Raw genomic sequence first — 20,150 nt, 5'->3', positions numbered from 1 at the left:
TCTAAGAGAGAAAAAATGATTTTTAAATATGCAAACAATTTTGGTCCATCTAAAGCATATGTGATGTTACACATTGCCTAATTTTTTTCTAATAGATATAAAAATATAAATTGTAGACAACCAACAGAAAAAAAATAAAGAAGTCAGGAAGAAACATACCTGGGAAATCTTCAAGACCAGCAACATTTACAGCCCCATTTCCATGTAAGCAAATTATTTGTCTCAATCGTTTTCATGTAAAGAAAGAACCTGGGACAAAAATAAGTATTAAGAATAGCTGGGAATCAGTATTGAGAAAATAAATCTGATCTTAGAATGCCATGAAAGGTGGCTTAATTGGGCAACATCTTTTTACACTTGATATAAAATATCCACATTATTTCTCTAAATATAATTTTTTTCTAGGATCGTTTTTGCCCACTCCCACCTCCATTACTGGATATACCATCATCACAGAGCTTTTCAAACATAACATCAGTTAATGAATCTTTTTCAAATCTGTTTCATTATTTGTGTTTTGAACAAGAAAGGAAGCAGAATGCTAGAAGAACAGGATGAAGTCTAGCTCTGATAGAAATAAAATGAAATTTGCTTCTCTTGTCATTCCATCTGTCCCTTTATTCCTTTCTCTTATTTATTATTAACCTTTTTACCCTCATTAATTTATAGCCTGAACTTAAGGTGCCTTTTGACTGATTGTAATCTCTTTATTGTGTTTCAAGTAGGGTTATTTGACCTGAAAGGACCTGCATCATAAATTTTTTTTTTCTGATGATATATGTGTTGCTAACTTTGATAATTTTGTGAAAGGATATTAAGAAAAATTAGAGCAGATTAGATAAATTTCTTTATTTTTTTGGTGCTTATTTTGTGCTAGATGTCCATGTAGCAATAACCACATTTTAACATGGCATAAATATTACTGAATACTGGATTGTTTCATGCTTGCAATGCCATCTATTATATTCAATATATAACTTACTTGAGTTCCATCAAATGTTTGCCTATCAATCTTGTAGGTGTTTGCACTAGAAAAAAAGAAAGATAGGCAGAAAAAGTGGAATAAATATTCTTATTAGTAGCTGTTATGGGGACTTTTGGTTTTGATAAAGATTCATGAGTACTCAAACTAAATAAATTCAATAACTATTCAATACCTCATTTGTAGAAGACACTGCATAGGAAAGAATTTTAAATTGGAATTATGCCTTTTCTCAAAGGTGTTTCACCCTAGCAGGGGTGCAAGAGCTCCTGGCTGGGGATCCCAAACAGATCATGTTTAGGCCACCCACCACGGACAAAATTCAAAAGTAGAGAAAGGACTGACAGTGAAACAAGAAAGGAATTTATTTCACTGAGGCCAGCACTGGGAAGAAGGCAGACTAGTGTCTTGAAGACTATCTCCAAAGTGCCCCAAATACTACCAGGTTGAAATTAGCAAAATGTGGGGCTAAGGTGTGTGAGAACGTCCAGGTGGGCAAAGGATCCCTGTCTTGAAGTCCAGAGGGGCAGGATCTTGCTGGCTCAGGGCAGTCCTTACTGCTTGAGGGGGTAGTTTCAGTTTCCATCAGGGGATGCTCTGCCCTCTGAGTCTTCTGCCTGGCCCAGAGACAGGCTGGAAAGAAGAATCCATCTTCTGAGGTCAAAAGGAGGCAAAATCCTCTTTCAATTCTAGGAGAAGTAAATACAAATGCACAATGACAATAATATATGGCTTAAAAGTATAAAGAGATTAAATGCCTCCCCTACTATTCAACTTTGCCCCAATAAATCATCGATGTTGGCCTAACTTAAAATCAAAAACAAATATCAAACAAAACCCTCTCTGAGGCTCCTGGATGAAATGAGAGTACTAGTTTTTCTCAAAAGATTAAAATAATATTATTTTTAAAAGTAGGAAGGAGAGTTATTAACTATACACGATAGCACAGGCATTGGAAAAGATTAAGATGGGCTATGTATAGTGTTGATAAGTCCATATGAAACTGTAGAAGAATTTTTTTAAGAAATAGATTTCACGTAGTTTTCTAAAACAATCCAGACAACTAGGTTTCAGCTTGGAGAACAGGGAGCTGGAAAGATTCCCATTGGCGCTGACAATTCACGAAAAGCCAAACAAATGGAAAATTAGATATTTCTCCTAAGAAATATTAGAAAACTGAGATCACAGTGTATGGAGTAATTACTGAAACCTGGGGAGAGAGAAGGCCAAGATTTTGCCGACCTGGGGCTGATTTTTCCAGATCCTATAAGCCATTAAGAAGATAAAGCTTTCAAATGTTAAATTGATAAAAGTTGGGAAGGAGAAGTCACTAAGGGCCAGATGAAAGGGAAGGGCACTTTCTTGCCAGGAGCTCACAGAGATCAGAGAGTCTAGGGAAACTTTTCTTATGGGGCTGATTACAACAAGGGAAGAGAAGCCACAAGTGAAACCCTATTCTCTCATCTCTCCTACCTCCCCCAGGGAGCCAAACCCTTAATTTACAAAAGTAAGAACCAGGAACATCTCCCTTCAAAGCACTAATGGAAAACCATTTCAGTTGGTGGAAATGAACTACCCCTGAGAGGGCCAGGTATGCTTTTATGTAATTGTTTGGAGACACTTGGTGGCCATGTCTGAATACAGAGATTTCTGGATTGTAGGTCACAATGAAAATGGAAATCAGAGGAATATAGAATGTGAAATATGATAATGAGTAGGAGTAATCAGATGAAATTTGGGCAGGCAGGGACTTGAGTATTTGTATTAGAGGTAAATGGAGCAGAATGATCAAAAACTTGGAAACAGGCAATCAGGCTTATGATTTATTTATTATTTGTTAGAATTTTAGTAAGGCACTCAGTGAGAAACAGTTAAGGATCTTTAGAGCAGCAACAGTGAGAATGCTGTCATACCAGAGTAAATTGGATCAGATTCTCTTTGAATACTGGCCAATGAACTTTCTGGGGAATGCAATGACTGAACAATATGGAGCTGACACTTAGCTCCCCCATAATGAGATTAAAACAAGTGGTGAGATTGAGCCTTTATTAATTCTAAACCTGTTGAGAAATGTGATGGATCTCAACATGAAATGGGTATATTCTAGATACACTTTTCAGTGCCAGAGACAGAGGTGCAGTGAAGAGAAGTACTCAGGCTACTAAGGGAGACTGCTTTGTGAGCCATGGTATAGTTTCTAAAACATTTATCAAATTGCAGAGGGGGTCTGGGCATTATGAAAATGTAAAAGAATATCAGAAGACAGATTTGTGACATACGTAGAAAGCTCATCTTTTTCTTCCTTGTTAGACCATTTGGGATACAAATGCTTCAGGTGAAGCAGAGACAGATGAACAAGATTCAGTGACAAGGCTACTGTATTCCTTTCCTAGGGATGCCATAATGAAGTTCTGCAACTGGATGGCTTAATACAACAGAAATTTAGTCTTTCACAGTTCTGGAGTCTAGAAATCTGAAATCTGGTTGTTTGGTGTCATGCTTCCCTCCAAAACCTCTTGAGGAGGGTATTTCTTTTCTTCTTCCAGCTTTTAGTGGCACTGAGCATTTCATGGCTACAGCAGTATAATTCCAATCTGCATGTGGCTGTTTTATCTTTCTTTCTGTGTGTCTCCGTGTCTTCTTATGGGATTCTTTCCAGGGAGTCTAAATTTCCCCCTTCTCCTGAGGATATCAGTCATATTGGAATAAACCCCCCCATTATGACATTATTTTAAACTGACTAGATCTACAAACCCCATTTCCAATAAGGCCACATTCACAGGTATTGAGAGTCAGAACTTATACATATCTTTTTGGAAGGGGTCACAATTCAACCCATACCAAGTACAAGCTCCAAAGTGTATTTAAATTTTTTCTATTACTAGGAAAGGCAATAATAATAACTGACAAAAGGCAAAATTATACTATCTAATCTTTCTTTAGGTCTTTTAAGTGTTATAACTACTGTCCTAAGCAATCTAGGCAAGTATTAATTTAATTCTTAAAAAAATCTTTTGAAGTAGGTACTTTTTTTTTTTTTCTCAAGACCATGTAGCTGACAGGTGATAAGACTATATTATCCCCTAGGCTGTCTTACTATGTTGTTAGGGGCAGTGAGTTATTTAGTCATATGAATATAGGAAAGAAAATCCATAAGTAGGCCTTTGGCACGAGCATGATCATAAATAATTAGAAACTAAGATCAAACAGGTAATATCAATGTAACTTCTTCTGCTTGTAGTGAAGGATTCAGGACAAGTTTTTTTTTTTTTTAATATTTGGAAAAACAACTCAGACATTTATAGTGAGACACTTAATAAAACTAAAGAAAGAGAAAAAAACCTCATTCTTCCTAAGATCTTGAGTGAGAATTTATAAACTTGAGAACTTAATGTTTCAGAGATCTCACACTTATAAGATTAGCCTAAAGACTATCTGGGAGACTTTTTAAATTGTTATCCATATCTTTATATCAGCTTTATTTGGCCAAGAAAATTATCACTACAAATCATTATTTTATTTATTTAAAAAGAAATGTAAGAAAAGTTAAAAAAAAAGAGCTTGAAAACACAGAGAAATAGAATTCTGAAGAGCGACTGTTCTTACAAAATTAAAAAGATCCTAACGTACCATTGAGCCTACTTTATATTTACTCAAAGTAGTTGAAAATCGATGTTCAGATGATAACCCGCACACGGATATTTGTAGCAGCTTTTATTCATAGTTACAAAACTCTGAAGCAAGCAAAATGTCCTTCAGAGGGAAATGGATCAATGAACTGTGGCAATTTGGACAACGGAATATTATTTAGTGCTAAAAAGCAATGTTCTATCAAGCCATGCAAACACTTGGAGGAAGCTTAAATGCATATTGCTAAATGAAAGAAGCCAATTTGGAAAGGGCATATACATTATGATTCCAGTAACATGAAGTTCTGGGAAAGGCAAAACTATGGAGACAGTAAAAAGATGAGTGGTTGCTAGGGGTTAGGGAAGGAAAGTATGTATAGACAGAGAACAGAGGATTTTTAGGGCAGTGGAAATGCTGTATATTTTATTCCAATGGCAGATACATGTCATTATACATTTATCCAAACCCATACAATGTACAACACCAAGAGTGAATGCATTTTGTTTTCCTGGAAAACCTGATGAATGATCTGAGTGGAAATTACTGAGTTTGAAACACAAAATATACATTAAAAACAAACTAGTAAGCATAGAAAACAAATAGTTTGATTAAATTGAACTATAAGCCATGGTTTCTTTTCTTTTTTTTTTTTTTTTTCTAGATTTATTTATTTATTTATGATAGACAGAGAGAGAGAGGCAGAGACACAAGAGGAGGGAGAAGCAGGCTCTATGCCGGGAGCCTGAAGTGAGACTCCATCCCGGGACTCCAGGATCATGCCCTGGGCCAAAGGCAGGCGCCAAACCGCTGAGCCACCCAGGGATCCCCTGGGCTATGTTTAAAACATCAAGAATTTGTAAACTGCTTCTTTGCTTAATTAATTTAGTTGTCAAAAAATTCCTCATGTGACACAAAATAAATTTATTTATGTCATAGATAAATTTATTTATGTTTTGTACTGTTAAATTACAGCAAATCACTGAAGACCAAGAGGCAACTCAACCCAATCCTTTGTAGCCATGCCTAATTCACTTGCAATAGAACTAAAGATAAATTCTCCATGACTACGTCTCTCTTGTGCTGTCCATGGTTCTAGGAGACAGCCTATTAATTTTGAGAGTTATAAAAAAATATAGACACATGTTTGGTTACTCAGAGAACCCACTTTTGGCTGGAACTCTACAAAGTACTAAAACCTCATATGGCTGAGAGTCCTTTTAATTAGTAATTCATAAAATATCATACTTTCAAATAGACCCTCTTTTGTTGTCATTCTTAGAACACTTACTTTTCAGAGCATTTTTTCAGAATGTTCTTTATTTTCTAATTGCTGCTGAAATAACATTTTCAAGCATCAACAGTTGTGTTGTTCCTTACACATTACACTATATTCTTCCAGGAATTAGATTTCATTCCTGAACATAAAAAAAAAAAGGATAAAGCAATTTTATCTTTTGCCTCTCCCACATGTATCTTTACTCAAGAAATGAATTTCAATATATTTCTGTGGAAGCATGGGTCTTAACTATTTTCTCAGGGACTGACAATTCCAATTTCCCAGATGATAAGTTAGATGTGTAATGCTCGATTATATATCACATTTCATTATATGCAACTGGATAATACCCATGTGAGAGTTATTCCCTGGAAATAGACCGCTAAAGTACCATTTAGTACATTGTTGATTTAGGACACAGAATGGTACTTCAGTATCCAGAAATAGTTAACAAAACATTGAAAATTGTGTAATTTACTTTTTTGAAAAATTTTAATAATGCCAAATTCATTGTAGTTTGCAAAGCAATTGTAAAAGTGTTATCATTTTGTACTCAGAGTAAACCCAAGAGATAACTATTGCTGTCTCCATTTTCCAAATGAAGATATTACAGCTCTAAAAGATTTTCTGTTTGTGAAGTATCTGTGGTGGTTAAGTGGCAGGGCTGGAAATCTGACAGAGACCTTCTGACAGTAAGTCCTGGCTGGTTCCTCTCACACACCTCCCTCTGATTTTGGATATATGAGGATAATTAAATCCTTTTTTTGAGAGAAGGAAATATTCTCAATATGAAATATTAAGCTACCAGCTTTTAGTGCATCATTGGGGAATACAAAGCATAATACCTTGAAGTGCCCCTAAATTCATGTTTTTAAATAAGGTAGTGATTGAATGAAAATAAAATACATGTGCTCAAATAGGGTATAAATTATATTATTCTTTGTCTAGGGCTTCTGAAAAAAAATGATTGTTGGTTAGCAGAACAAGTATTTTGCTAGCAGTGCAGCAGACGTTTTCTTCTTGGTGACATGTGAGAGTGGGTGGTGAGTATTTCAGATCAGAACATTGAGTTCTTATGAACAAAGAATGTATAATGCCTGGATTTACTTTTTTTTTCTCTTTTTTCCCTTAGATTGGCCATCATACAGCCTTTCAGAATTAAATTCCAACCCCTCTTCAAAAAAAAAAAAAAAAAGCAAAACAATACTACATACCTTGACTACAGATAACTTTTAAAACAGATTATTTCATTATGCTTTATTTTCTTTGGAGAATAATTCCAAAATATTTAATCAGACAATTATTAAATTATAATTTCTCCTTTCTGAAGATAAGATAAAATGAGATTATAGTTGGCTATCATTAAATGCATTTATCACAGCTTCAGGAAATATTTCCTTTCTTATATATTTAGAGGAAAGCATATGTAAGAGTATGGAAAAGGACATCTCTAAAGTCAGGAAGAATTGCACATCCTCAAAGAAGACCAGATTCAATATATAAATTAAAAATTTGTTTTGGGATCCCTGGGTGGCTCAGCATTTTGGCGCCTGCCTTCAGCCCAGGGTGTGATCCTGGAGTCCTTGGGTCGAGTCCCGCATCAGACCCCCTGAATGGAGTCTGCTTCTCCCTCTGCCTGTGTCTCTGCCTCTCTCTGTGTGTCTCTCATGAATAAATAAATAAATAAAATCTTTAAAAAAAGTTTCAATTTTTTTCTTTGTGTGAATAACTTATATAGTAAAACAAGAACTCACTTTGAGACCACATGATTTTTAAGCAAACAACTATATATATATATATATATATACATATATATGTATGTATCTTTATACATATCTTTAACATAGGTCTTCATATTTCAGAGATATGATATTAATATTTCAATCCAAGATTTTAGAATCCTAAGTTATTATCTTCTTGGCAGAAAAGCTGAAGAGTCTGTTTTTATCCTTGTTTACTACATATGTATATAAATAAATATGCATAAGTAATTCACATTTCCTGTGTCATTTTCTCCTTCTGAAAAGTAGGAAAAATAAAACTAAATTATATAGTTAATTTGAGGATTAAGTGACAGTACTACATGTATTTTCTGCTATTTGTGATAATTTTATTGGTTCTCCAAACTGAGAAGGTAAATGCTAAAGGATGAACATTGTTGTTATTGTTTTTAAGAAAAGCACAAAGACGTAGACGAAATACATATTTAGTGTTTGCTAAAAGGTGTTCTAAAACCAGGCCTGCCATCTTTATACATCCTCACATACCTCAAGTATATGTGGACAAGACTAAAGACCCAGCAGATTGAGAGAGGAGAATGTCTTGGACTTGAAAACGATTTTCAGCCTTTGGCTTTTTACCTATGTTTCCTTTCTGTGCAGGTGGAGAGTTTTCCTTATTTCAATACTAAATCAGGAAGTTTCAAGAGATTTGATGGGGTCAAAAGGGGTGGCAGTCTCCAAGGATGCAACTCTGCCATTTCTGCTCTAGCCAGATGCTTTCTTAGTCAAAAATTTTTGGCTTGTCTAGGTTGCTATAGAAGAGAAGTGTGCTGAGAGGGGTTTTGTGAGCATATGGTCTGTCCCTCTGGAGAATTCAATCAAGGCAAAGACACATTCGTATCTTGTTTTGTCTGGAAAAGTTTCAAAGTATTAGACTGGTTTGGCTAGATTCACCTGTGGGGCAGAGCAGAGGGACCTGTTGCAGGTGGGAGGCTATGCTACATTTCTGTGCTCTACAGAAGAAACAAAATCTGTGTCTTCAGTGGTTAACTTGAAAGGATAACATCTTTGCAAGGAAATGGTAGTGTGAGAGGTCTCCAGGTCAGAGGAAGTTTGCTTCAGATAAGCCACAATGTACTTCATGAAAGAATAAAAATAGAAATTTGAGTATATTTGCCATGCAGAAGACACCAATGGTGGATTACAAAAACACCAGTCCAACTTCCCCACTCCGCTGTCTCCTCTCCTTCCCCATTCTCCATCAGGGAAGCTGGCAGCACAGTCAGGTGAGGAAAAGTAGTGACAGGAAGTGACAATGCTCTATTTCACTGATGCCCTGATAATTAACTCTCAGGCCAGACCCAAACCAAAGAAGGGGGCATGCTTATATTGGATAATAGATCATAATTTTGACACTAATCTTAGCTAGGCTTTTTCAATGTTTGAAAATGGGTTTTCTCTTCTTTCTTTCTTTCTTTCTTTCTTTCTTTCTTTCTTTCTTTCTTTCTTCTTTCTTTCTTTCTTCTTTCTTCTTTTGTTCTTTTTCTTTCTTTTCTTTTCTTTTCTTTTCTTTTCTTTTTTTTTTTTTTTGAAAGTGGCTTTTATAATACATAAAAGTAACCAAGAATGATTTTGCATCTAAATCTACTATCCAGGCGCAAGAAAGCAATATCTTTTTAAAAGATTTTATTTATTTTTTTATTAGAGACAGAGAGAGAGAGAGAGAGAGAGGCAGAGACACAGGCAAAGGGAGAAGCAGGCTCCATGCAGGGTGCCCGACGCAGGACTCCATCCTGGGTCTCCAGGATCACACCCTGGGCTGAAGGCGGCGCTAAACCGCTGAGCCACCCGTGCTGCCCAAGAAAGCAATATCTGAAGGAATATTGAAAGTGAAGGATGATACAAAATTTTAATATACTGCATACCGCCACGTCCAGCTTTGTAATAATATGAGTACTCTCTTATCATTGATATTTTCAAAATATTACTCTAATCAGCCCATCTAGCCTATTCCCTGATGATATCATATTAGTTCAAACCACTGTTTGTCTCATCTAAATAGTGGCACCAGTCTCCTCTTTGTACTCCTACTCCTATGGTTTCTCCTTCCTTGCTTAAACATTTTTTTTCAATGGTTGTACTGCTTTATTACAAAATCTAAACTCCCTCCCTTGTCCAATGGAGTCAGGCTTCTGCCCATTTCTCCCTTTTTTTTTTTTTTTTAATATTTTTTAGCCACTTTCCCCTACTTTTACTCTGTTGCAGACTTGAATCTCTTGTGATGGTCTTCCGGCTCATGTGGCTCTTCTGTGCCCAGTGCCTGCAGGACCTGTCCCTTCCCTCCATCCTTTCCAGCAACCATACCAACCTACCATATCTTTCCAGAGAACTTCTTGACCTTCTTACCTGAACAAAGTGTCTCATGCATTCTCTTCATCTCCACAAATTATATTTTTCTGTTACAGCATTGATTTATAACTACTACAGCACTAACTAAAATAGCACTCATATGTTCAATATTTTAGTGTTCATTTCTCCTCTCAAAAACATTGTGTCCCCATATCTCAAACAAGGTCTGCATTTGGTGGGTGTTCAAATATTCATGAAATGTATTATGTTATTATTGTTGGTACTATTGTGTTATTATCAACTCAAAAAAATGGGAAAAATGTATAGAGTCAAAGATAAGTAGGAAAAAGAAAATAATAAGAAGCAGATATTAATGAAATAGAAATGTTATATTCTGTGGGGTGGGGTACCAAACTGTTGATTCTTTAGAAGAGTGAAAATACATGATCTATCAATGCAAGCTAGGAAAAAAATTAAAAAAGCACAAAGAAGGAAAATTAGCTTTAGAAAATAGAATAATTAGATTAGTAGGAGCTGCTTGAAACTTTTACGACAATGAAAACACTAATGGCAATGTATTTGAAATGGACCTATGTGAATATTTTAGAAAATATATTCTCAATTTATATAAATGAAATATGTAATGATTAATGTAAAATATGAATCAGTGGCCAAAAAGGAAATCCTTCCTACAAAAGTTTTAGGGAAAAACAAGTGATTGCCAATAATTTTGGAGATGTTTTAACAAGCCTTTAAAGAAGCAAACAATCCTCATCTTACAAAAGCTGTTTAGAGAATAGAAAAAAAGGAAAGACTCTCCAGCGCACTTTATTAGACCTGTATAACCTCAATTATAAAACTGGACAAAAATAGTACAAGAAAATAAACTTGCAGAGCAGACTCATTTATGAACATTTATGCAGAAAACATGAATATACTCTTACCAAATTGAAACCTGCAATGTATGTACATAAAATATATATTTAAATTTGCTTTGTTCCAACAACAGAAAAGAGCTTAGTATCAGAAAGTGGAACGGTGTGTTTATATGTTTTACCAAATAATAGAGTAATCTCAGCTGTTGCATTTAAATATTTGACAAAAAGTCAGCACCCTTTCATGAATAAAAATAAAAAGAGAAACCAAGCACTTAGCAAATCATAAGTCGAAGGTTCCTTCACTTGATGAAAGGGTATTCATTAAAACCTGTATCGAACAATATTTTTTATTGATGTAACTTTAAAAGTATTGTAAAGGCCTGTAGTAATCCTCAACTCAAATTCCAAGTGATCTATGCTAGCACGTTGTGATGTCTCTGGTGATAAAGTAGAAGTGGTCAGAGTACACAAAGATCATTCACAAGGCAGGCTGGTCGGCTGCATAGCATTTATTGAATGTGCAATGTTCCTGGAAGAGCTTTAATGTTTCTAGGATAGCCTCTCCATAAATGTAGTGTAGTGCATATTGTGAGAGAAGGAATATGTACACAGTTTGAAGATTAATTGGAATGGGAATGCGTAGGGAAATAGCTAAACATCTTTTGTTGCATTCAGTTGAACCCAAGAAAAAATGAGTCTAATTCCCGAAGGCTATTACTTCCTCAACATGTATGCTTCTTTTCTTTCATCTATACAGGCACACCTCATTTTATAGCACTTCACAGATACTACATGTTTTACAAGTTGAAGGTTTGTGGCAACTCCCATCAAGCAAGTTTATCAGTGCCAGGTTTCCAACAGCATTTGCTTACTTCAGTCGTTGTGTCACATTTTGGTAATTCTCATAATGTTTCAAATGTTTTCATTATTAGTATATTTGTTATGATGATCTGTGATCAATGATTAGGACTGGATGAAAGTTTGGATAATGGTTAGCATTTTTTTAGCAATAAATTATTTTTTAATTAAGATGTATACATTCTTTTTAGACATAATGCTTTTGCACATTTCATACTAATGTATACTGTAAATAAACATAGCTTTTGTAAGCACTGAGAAACCAAAAAAATTCATTTGCCTTGCTTTATTGCAATATTTGCTTTATTTGGAATGATCTGGAAATGAACCCACAATATCTCTGACGTATGTCTTTATGTCAGATACTAATTGTTTGTGTTCAATAAGTTATATTTGATGTTACTTTTCAATTTCAATATAGCTGAAGGATTTGCTTCACTCCATAACAGGAAATTTCCCTAATTTCTATTTCAATATTCTTTTAAATTATTGTTTTAAAAAGTGTACGTGCTTGTTAATGCACTTATGTAAAACTTCATGGAATTTCCATAAATGTTAAACTTCGTGATTTATAAATATTCAAACAGCTGCTAGATATTTTTGATATAAAGTGTCATGTGGGAGGAACATGGTAAAATGATGGACTAAGCACATTATCAGGGCATAAGAGGTTTGTGAACAAATCAAAACTCCTTTTATATGAAAGACCATATAGTAGTTATGTTAAAGCACACTTAATCACTTAGCAAAATAATGATTTTAATATAAAAATATTAACGGAGGGACAATGGCTTATTTAAATAAGAATGCTGATTAAAAATTTAGAAGAAATAATAGAAAAATCACTATTTAATAATCATCATTGTAATAAATGACTCAGGCAAAAACCATAAGCTAATGAGAAATCACTAGATTACAAATGTTGAGATATTCAAAGAGTTGAAAATTATTACATTATTGACTAATAATGACAAAAGGAACAAAAACTTAAATTTTATGATGGAAATATTTGGCATATACTATCTTAATCAATTGCACTCCATATTACCAATATGAGGCCTCAGGGAATTACTAATGTTAAGTATTTACGCTTTTCCCTCCTTTTTGAAATATAACTGACATATAATATTGTATTAGTCCAAGTATATGAACATAATGATCTGGCATATGCATATAGTGATTACCACTAACAAGTGTAATTAACATCTATCACTTCACATAGTTATTTTTCTTCTTCTTATGAGAAGTTTTAAAATCTAATCCTTTGCAACTTCTAAATATAAATGCAATATTATTGTAGTCACCATACTGTACACTATTTAACCAGCACTTCTTTTATAACTGCGTTTTTGTGGGTTTTTTTTTAAGATTTTATTTATTTATTCATGACAGACAGAGAGAGAGAGGCAGATACACAGGCAGAGAGAGAAGCAGGCTCCATGCAGGGAGCCCAACGACGTGGGACTCGATCCTGGGTCTCCAGGATCACACCACGGGTGGAAGGCCGCCAAATTGCTGGGCCACCGGTGCTGCCCCAATAACTGCAAGTTTTTACCTTTTGAACACCTTCACCCATTTCCTCCAACCACTACCCACTGAATCTGTCTGCCATTTGTATGTCTTCTTTGGAAAAATGTCTATACAGTTTCTCTGCCTATTAGCTATCTATTCTACTTAAGTATGATATTCTTGTCGCAGAAAAAAATGATGATTTTTCTCTATATATGATTGATTTTCACGGATTTATACCAAAACTAATGCAAGGCATAAAAAATTTCAAGTGTGTGGGTTTTTTTGTTGTTGTTGTTGTTTTGTTTTTTTAGCCAACAGAGTACTTTTTCTTCAACAGTACCCATAGGTTCTTAAAAAGAACACCCAACAAGAACGTCCAACAAATAAACACTTTTTTTTTTCTTTTTATGTAATTATTTGTTTTATCCCCTGGCAAAGAAAGATTGAAAATTATAAAATCATGTACTACTGATTTTTAAGACTTTGGTGGGGAAAGGTAATTATTCTTAGATCAACTATGTAACCTATAGATGAACAGACATTAATATGTCTAGTTTCCTAATGAAAGTCTCTGAACTTTTCATACCAAGTGACACTTTGTGGGCTTGAATTCTCAATCCGTGGCATTCATGTGGCTCTAAACTAACATCACTATAATTAAAATTTAATTAACAGATTTTTAAATGTTTTAACTAACATCCACAAGACATAATGTCAGAAAACCTCCTTTTATATTTAAAAATCTACAATCTAGTAGCTTGGCTAAGACAAAATACCCAAATTTACACACTAGATCGGAGTTAACAAAAATGTTGATTTCTCTCCTGCAGCCCACTGACCCATAATATCTGCTTTTATTAGAATACCTAAATATTTTCATAAAAAATAGTGCTGATCTCAAATTTTGGTTTCACCCCGAGTGACAGAAGCAGTTAATTTGAAAATCCCAACTTATTGTAAGCTATTGATGGGTTAAAAAATAACAAAACTGAAATTTAGGACAACTTTGCCAAGTGAGATGCATGAAAACATCAATAAACAAAAAGGAGAACTTTGACATTTTTCCAATGAAAAATTTACATCATATCCCCATAGTAGGAACTTTGGAGAGACAGGAAAATATTTCTCTAATTGTGATTTTATATGTCAGTGCATCTGAGACTATTTGTGCTCTAATGTTTGTGTATATAGTTGTTGGATCTAATTGTTATCTAATCTCTAAAAATGTCAGGAAGCACTTGAGCTACCATGCGGACAGAGAAATCTTTAAAGAGATGGGACCTAGATTGCACTCCTAAAATGTTCTGTGCATCTTGAAGTGCCAAGTCCAACTTAGGACTATTAGATCTCATAATGCATTATTCTCCAGTGTGTATTTCAGATCTGCTGAAATGTACTAATGAGGACAAAGGCTTAGAGCCTGGATTGAAATAAAGCTATGTGGGTAAGGGTTACATTTCTTCTTAAAAAATCAAGATTAATAGCTGTATGTTTGAAAACACAATGCACTCAGTTGGGAAGGAGGGGATTCTTGTCGACATGGTGGACTGGAGTAAAGGGTAGAGTTGCATTAAAAAATATAAAAAGTTGTTACTCTGGCCAAGTTCAAAAAGTTTAGTCAATGTTCTAAGAATATGTAATTAATCAAAAGAAGAAGGAAATTAATTCCAAGTTACAAGTAGAAAAAGGATGAAAAGGAACTCTGAGTGGAAATTAAGGCTAAACATTTCAGTGGGTATCAAAAGGTTATCTGCACATAAGTTCCAGTAAGAAAACTGGCCATGCCATAGACCGTCACATTCAGCACATCTCACAGGGGGATCACACTGAGCATCTTCATTAGATGAGCATTGAGGAAAGGCTGGTTTATCTCTGAAAGGAGAATAAATTTTACTACAGTGTCTCAGATATGAAGTAATGAAGCAGGATGCTTATAAATCAGAAATGAATTGTACAAAGTCTAGATCAAAAATTAATTTTAAAATGTGGTCAGAATTTAGACAGACCATATGGATTACAAAGTATAAATAAAATCTTTTATAGGAAGATTCTTCATTCCAGGGCTCTCAGATACAACAGAAAACAATGATACACAATAAATAATTCACAAAGAGCTAGACACAATAGGGAATCTGAAAAGGATTTTAAATTAAGCATGATTAAAGTGAAAAAATGGGCTAGAAACACTGAGAAGAAAGATCACACAAAAAGAGAAGAAATACTAAAATTCTGTAATGTGAAAAAAATCTGTAAACAAAATTGTAGTCACTGAATTAAGCAAAAAAGCTAACGAATAGACAAAATCGAACTGATGATGACTCATCGCCTAAGAGAGAATAAAAAATTGGATATAGATATGGGATGTAAGGGAAAGAAAGCAAATCTTGAAAGTGGGGCTTGACAGCATAAGCATATTTAATGTTGTAGTCTGTGTGCATTTTTATGACCTATCAAAGCAACTTAGAACAATTCTAATTTTTTCTCTTTCAATTTAATTTTCCTGAATTATGCAACCACTGCTAAATTTGTACAGATGACAAATTTGTACATTACTATTGTGCACACTAGGATTGCAGGGACATAAAGCAACGTGAACCGACCACCTCAAGGTCTACACTGATGTCTTCTCAGTGATGCTTGTATCACTTTGGGAGGGCTCGGAAAGCATTGGCTCTGAACAGACTTGCTCATCATAGAGACAGAAACAGGAAGAGGAGCATGATTTGCAAAATAGCAGGTGCATGGAATAATGCCAGACAAATCCTAGTATTCCACAGTACACTTTATGGGAGGATGTTCTTTGAAGAGTAGAGTAGGGACAATAAATTTGGTCAATGTCTGAATCCCAAAAGAAGATGTAGAGTTGTATGGAAGCTTAAAGAATGGAATCTTCACATGACACTGAGTTTCTATGGACATTTTATTTTGAACATCTGACATAAACATGGCATAATGTGTCAATGTTGACAAAAATAAATAGCAAAACAAAGATTTTAGACAAAATGAAGAAGTAGATACCATGAGGAATGGCACACAGTCTGGACTAGGAAGAGTAGACACTGTTCTTTTATTGACTCTGGAGGAAAACTGAGAAATTAAACTAGGGAAGTGGAAATCTTATGTAGGGATATCTTTCATTCAATCTAAAATAGGGATGGAAATTTATTATTTTTTAAATCTAATTTCTATTTGCCAACAGATAATATAACACCAGGTGCTCATCACATCACGAAGTGGAGATTTAAAGAGAAATCTGGGAAGTAGTGATAATATTAGAGATTGACCAGGCAACATAGGATAAGAAAAATATACAACCAAAGAGATCTAGAGCTTGCAAAAGCTAGGGCAAAAACTGTGAAAAAGACAGGAAGGGTTAAAGAGTTGAATCTCTGATGAATTAAAAGAGACCAGATGCTCAAGATATGAGAGTTATTGTCCAATGCAGAGAGTTGTAAGAAAGGGAAATGAAAGAGTAGGAAATGAATTCAGGGAAAGAGGTTTTGGGCAAAAGGATATTATTGATTTTAATCATTAGGTGACCATTATTGACCTTTGTAGAGTCCGTTTTTGCAGTGATGATGGCATTTCAGTTTTTAAAGTGCTATGCCAGTTATTATCATCAAATACACTCCCCCAGTCTTCCTGGGCATATGGTTGCACCGAGTCACTGGCGAGACTTGAAATTGCAGTTCTTTAATTTATGTTATTATATTTGAAGACTTCTTGCTATTGCTTGAACTTTAGTCAAAATAAAACAGACATTAAAATCCCAAGTGGGCTGTTACTATAACAGAATCCTAAAATATGTGGCACTGGATCAATGGTTAGGCAATAAAGACCCATGAAGATCGGAACAGCTGTGACCCTCGTTATGCTATCATCATTGGTAACCTGTTGTCTCTGATAACTTGTAAAGCAGTACACATGGCTATTGAGCCTCTGTTGCCCAGCCTCTGGGGAAATGGTTGTAGCAAGTCATCGTGTGAATGTATATTGTTTGATTCTTGCTGCTTTATGCAAATAATTACAATCAAGAAAACACCTCAGGCAAGACTTGACTTACTTTCAAAACAAGAGAGCAAAAGTCCAGAAATATGAGGCTTTACAAAGTTGGAAAATCTAACTCATTTTGTATTCCTCAAAAACAGGAAAATAAAAATGTTATTTGGAACATTTTGTCAAGGCCACTTTTATGATTCCTCAGCCAAGAAAAGTTACCTAAACTTGGAGTGATTATAAGAAAATGAATGTTGCCTTTATTCCAGCTTATTGTATAAAGAGATCTTCAAGGTACCTCTTTCAAACAAATTGGCTCCCTAAACTTATCCCACAAAATAAAATCTTAAGTCAGCATTGGAACAATATTCATAAGCAAACATTGTGATTTGTTCCTCAAATACTGTACTGAGAGGCAGGAAATAGATCAAAAGCCCAATAAATTTTGAAAGAATAAAATTTTGAAGAATAATTATAAGAAATTACAAGTCTGGTCTACAAAAATCTGATTGTTTATCTCTAAAACAGTTTTCAACCTCGTAGAATTGCAACTGCAAGAAGTAGCTTGTGAAACAGCATCTGCAAGGAGAATAGAAATTTTCTTCAGATCTGACTATAGGAGATTATTGACACAATAAAGAACCTTCCAGAAATCAGAATCAAGTGTCAAGGAAGACTGAAAACAAGGTGATTTTTCTCACAGGTCAGCGTGAATCTAACTGGTGGACTTACACAACATTCAACAAAACCAGCCTTTATTGTTTCTGCCCAGGATTTCAGCATTGTTGTGGACTGATAGACTTGCTATTAATTCTATCTTCTCAGTGGGCTCTTTTTTTTTTTAATGTAGTATTTGCTTGTTCCTGTTCCACCAGAATATATTGTTTACACTATTAATTTTGGACACAGGCACAAGGGAGTGCTGCCTTGGGCTCCACACATTGTCAGGCCTGACTCTGTTCTTCAGCCTTGCTCCTGTCATCAAGGTGAAAATTCTATAGGTCAAATGCCAGTGATGACCAACTGGACCCCACGCTCCACTTCTAGGCCTGGGAACCCAGAATGCAGTGTCCAAACAGTCCCACATTGGCCTCCAGGTTTTCTACAGACTTTTTACCCACATCATCTTCCTAAGAGTTGCCCACTCCATGGTTGGTCTTGGCTTAAGTCCAAGAATTGGCTAATGGGCAGCTTTGAATGTGCTTGGGACTTGCAGGCTGAGTGTCACACAATTGACCATAAAAGAGGAATGTGAAAAAAAAGGAAGAGCAAAAAGAGTTAGGAGGTGGGCGCATTTATCTCTGTGTTACCACTTCAGAGATAGAAAAATGACACTGAGAAATCTGAATTTCTCAAATAGGTGGCTCAAAGATATTTTATTTAATAATCCACTTTCTTAATTTATAATTTTTAAAGATTTAGATACATGTTACTTAAGCCTCCATCTGCATTCATGTTTCTGTTCCCAGAAATGGTGGCATGTATACGGATGTTGGTGTGAAAGTGAGGATGGGTATAGAGGGCAGATCCTTTGTCTGTTTGTTTGCAAATGTCAGGTAGTAGAAACCACAACTGGATATAATGGGTAGCAATGTCCATTAGCCACGTGTTAGAGGCTTGGAGCTGAATGTGGCCAATGGATAAGACTTTGAGTTTTGTCCTTCAGCTAGAGAGTGAGTTAAATTTATTGGAAGAAGTGTGTACTCGGATATTTGGTGGCCATATGAAGGACTTTGGCAGTCTGCAATATGTCACCCCCAATCCATTCCCTCTTTTCTGGACACAGGCTGCACAGCTGTGAGCTACTTTCTTCATCCTCATACAGCTATCTTTGCCTCTGTATTTAAGATCTCATGAATAAAATATGAACAGAAATGAGAGGTATTGAAAAGACCTTACCCTCTTCCTCCTCTCTTTTTCCTGCCTAGGGACTGAAACGTTGTTGTGACAGAAGTACAATATCAACCCTTCTGAGGAAGGCAACATTTGTAAGAATGGTAGAGTATTACGTGGGAAGAAAGCAATCCATAGGAGAAAAATCACAAAGCAAAGCCTCACTTGCCTAGGCTCCTTGGACTGTTCAACTGTTCCATGCATATGAGCTAAACTTCAATTAACCTAAGGCATTTTTTTTTGTTTGTCCTTATTTTCTAGCATTAAAGATTTTATTTATTTATTCATGAGAGACACAGAGAGAGAGAGGCAGAGACACAGGCAGAGGAAGAAGCAGACTTCCTGCAGGAAGCCCAATGTGAAACTCGATCCCAGGACCCCAGGATCACACCCTGGGCCGAAGGCAGGCGCTAAACCGCTGAGCCACCCAGGCGTTCCTATTTTCTAGCATTTAATCTTTATCCTAATAAAACTGCTTGGGAAAATTTGGGTTGATTGCTGTTTTTTATTGCTAACCATTTGAAGTGAGTGGGTAAATAAAATTGTAATGTTAAAAATGTCTGCTCTCTCTCTTTTTTTAAAAAATTAGACTAGATAAGTGATGGATTGTGTGGCAATAACTAACTTATAACATTGTCTTTTTGTCACATGGTTTCTGACAAAATTAAGAAGTATGGTATTAGTACTTAGTGGCTCTAAGAGGCAGGTTTATATTGTCCTATGAAGTCTCATCATGCATAGCTCCTCTAACTGTCAGAAAAATATTATACGCAATAGTGTTAGAGCTTAGAGTATGGATAATATAAATAGTATAGATTATAGAATAAATCACTTATGTAGTAAAGAGTATATAAAGTACACAGCATATAGAATGGACTGAATACTATATACGGCTCTCCATGTGTTCATAAATAAATATATGCAAATATTACTTTCCACACATTCACAGAAAGTATTTGTTTTCTGAAACTATTAGAAGATTGCATCTTCACAAGTCACAAAATAACTTTCAAGGTGTTCTAAAATTAGGTAGAAAATTATTACTTATAAGAAAA

At 35.1% G+C, this 20,150-nt stretch overlaps 1 long non-coding RNA gene across 1 annotated transcript in view; it reads left to right on the top strand.

Annotated features, from left to right (window-relative positions):
- LOC112923769 (uncharacterized) overlaps positions 1-17,383 on the top strand; it is a 127,545-nt gene extending 110,162 nt beyond the window's left edge. The window contains exons 3-4 of the long non-coding RNA XR_012002019.1: positions 11,594-11,731; positions 13,087-17,383. This is a non-coding gene — a long non-coding RNA (uncharacterized lncRNA). The remainder of the gene's footprint in view (positions 1-11,593; positions 11,732-13,086) is intronic.
- Positions 17,384-20,150: the final 2,767 nt, after the last annotated feature.

The sequence above is a fragment of the Vulpes vulpes genome, chromosome 6 (genome assembly GCF_048418805.1).
Source record: "Vulpes vulpes isolate BD-2025 chromosome 6, VulVul3, whole genome shotgun sequence".
NCBI classification, from domain to species: Eukaryota; Metazoa; Chordata; class Mammalia; order Carnivora; family Canidae; genus Vulpes; species Vulpes vulpes.
This window is presented reverse-complemented; position numbering and strand designations above follow the sequence as displayed.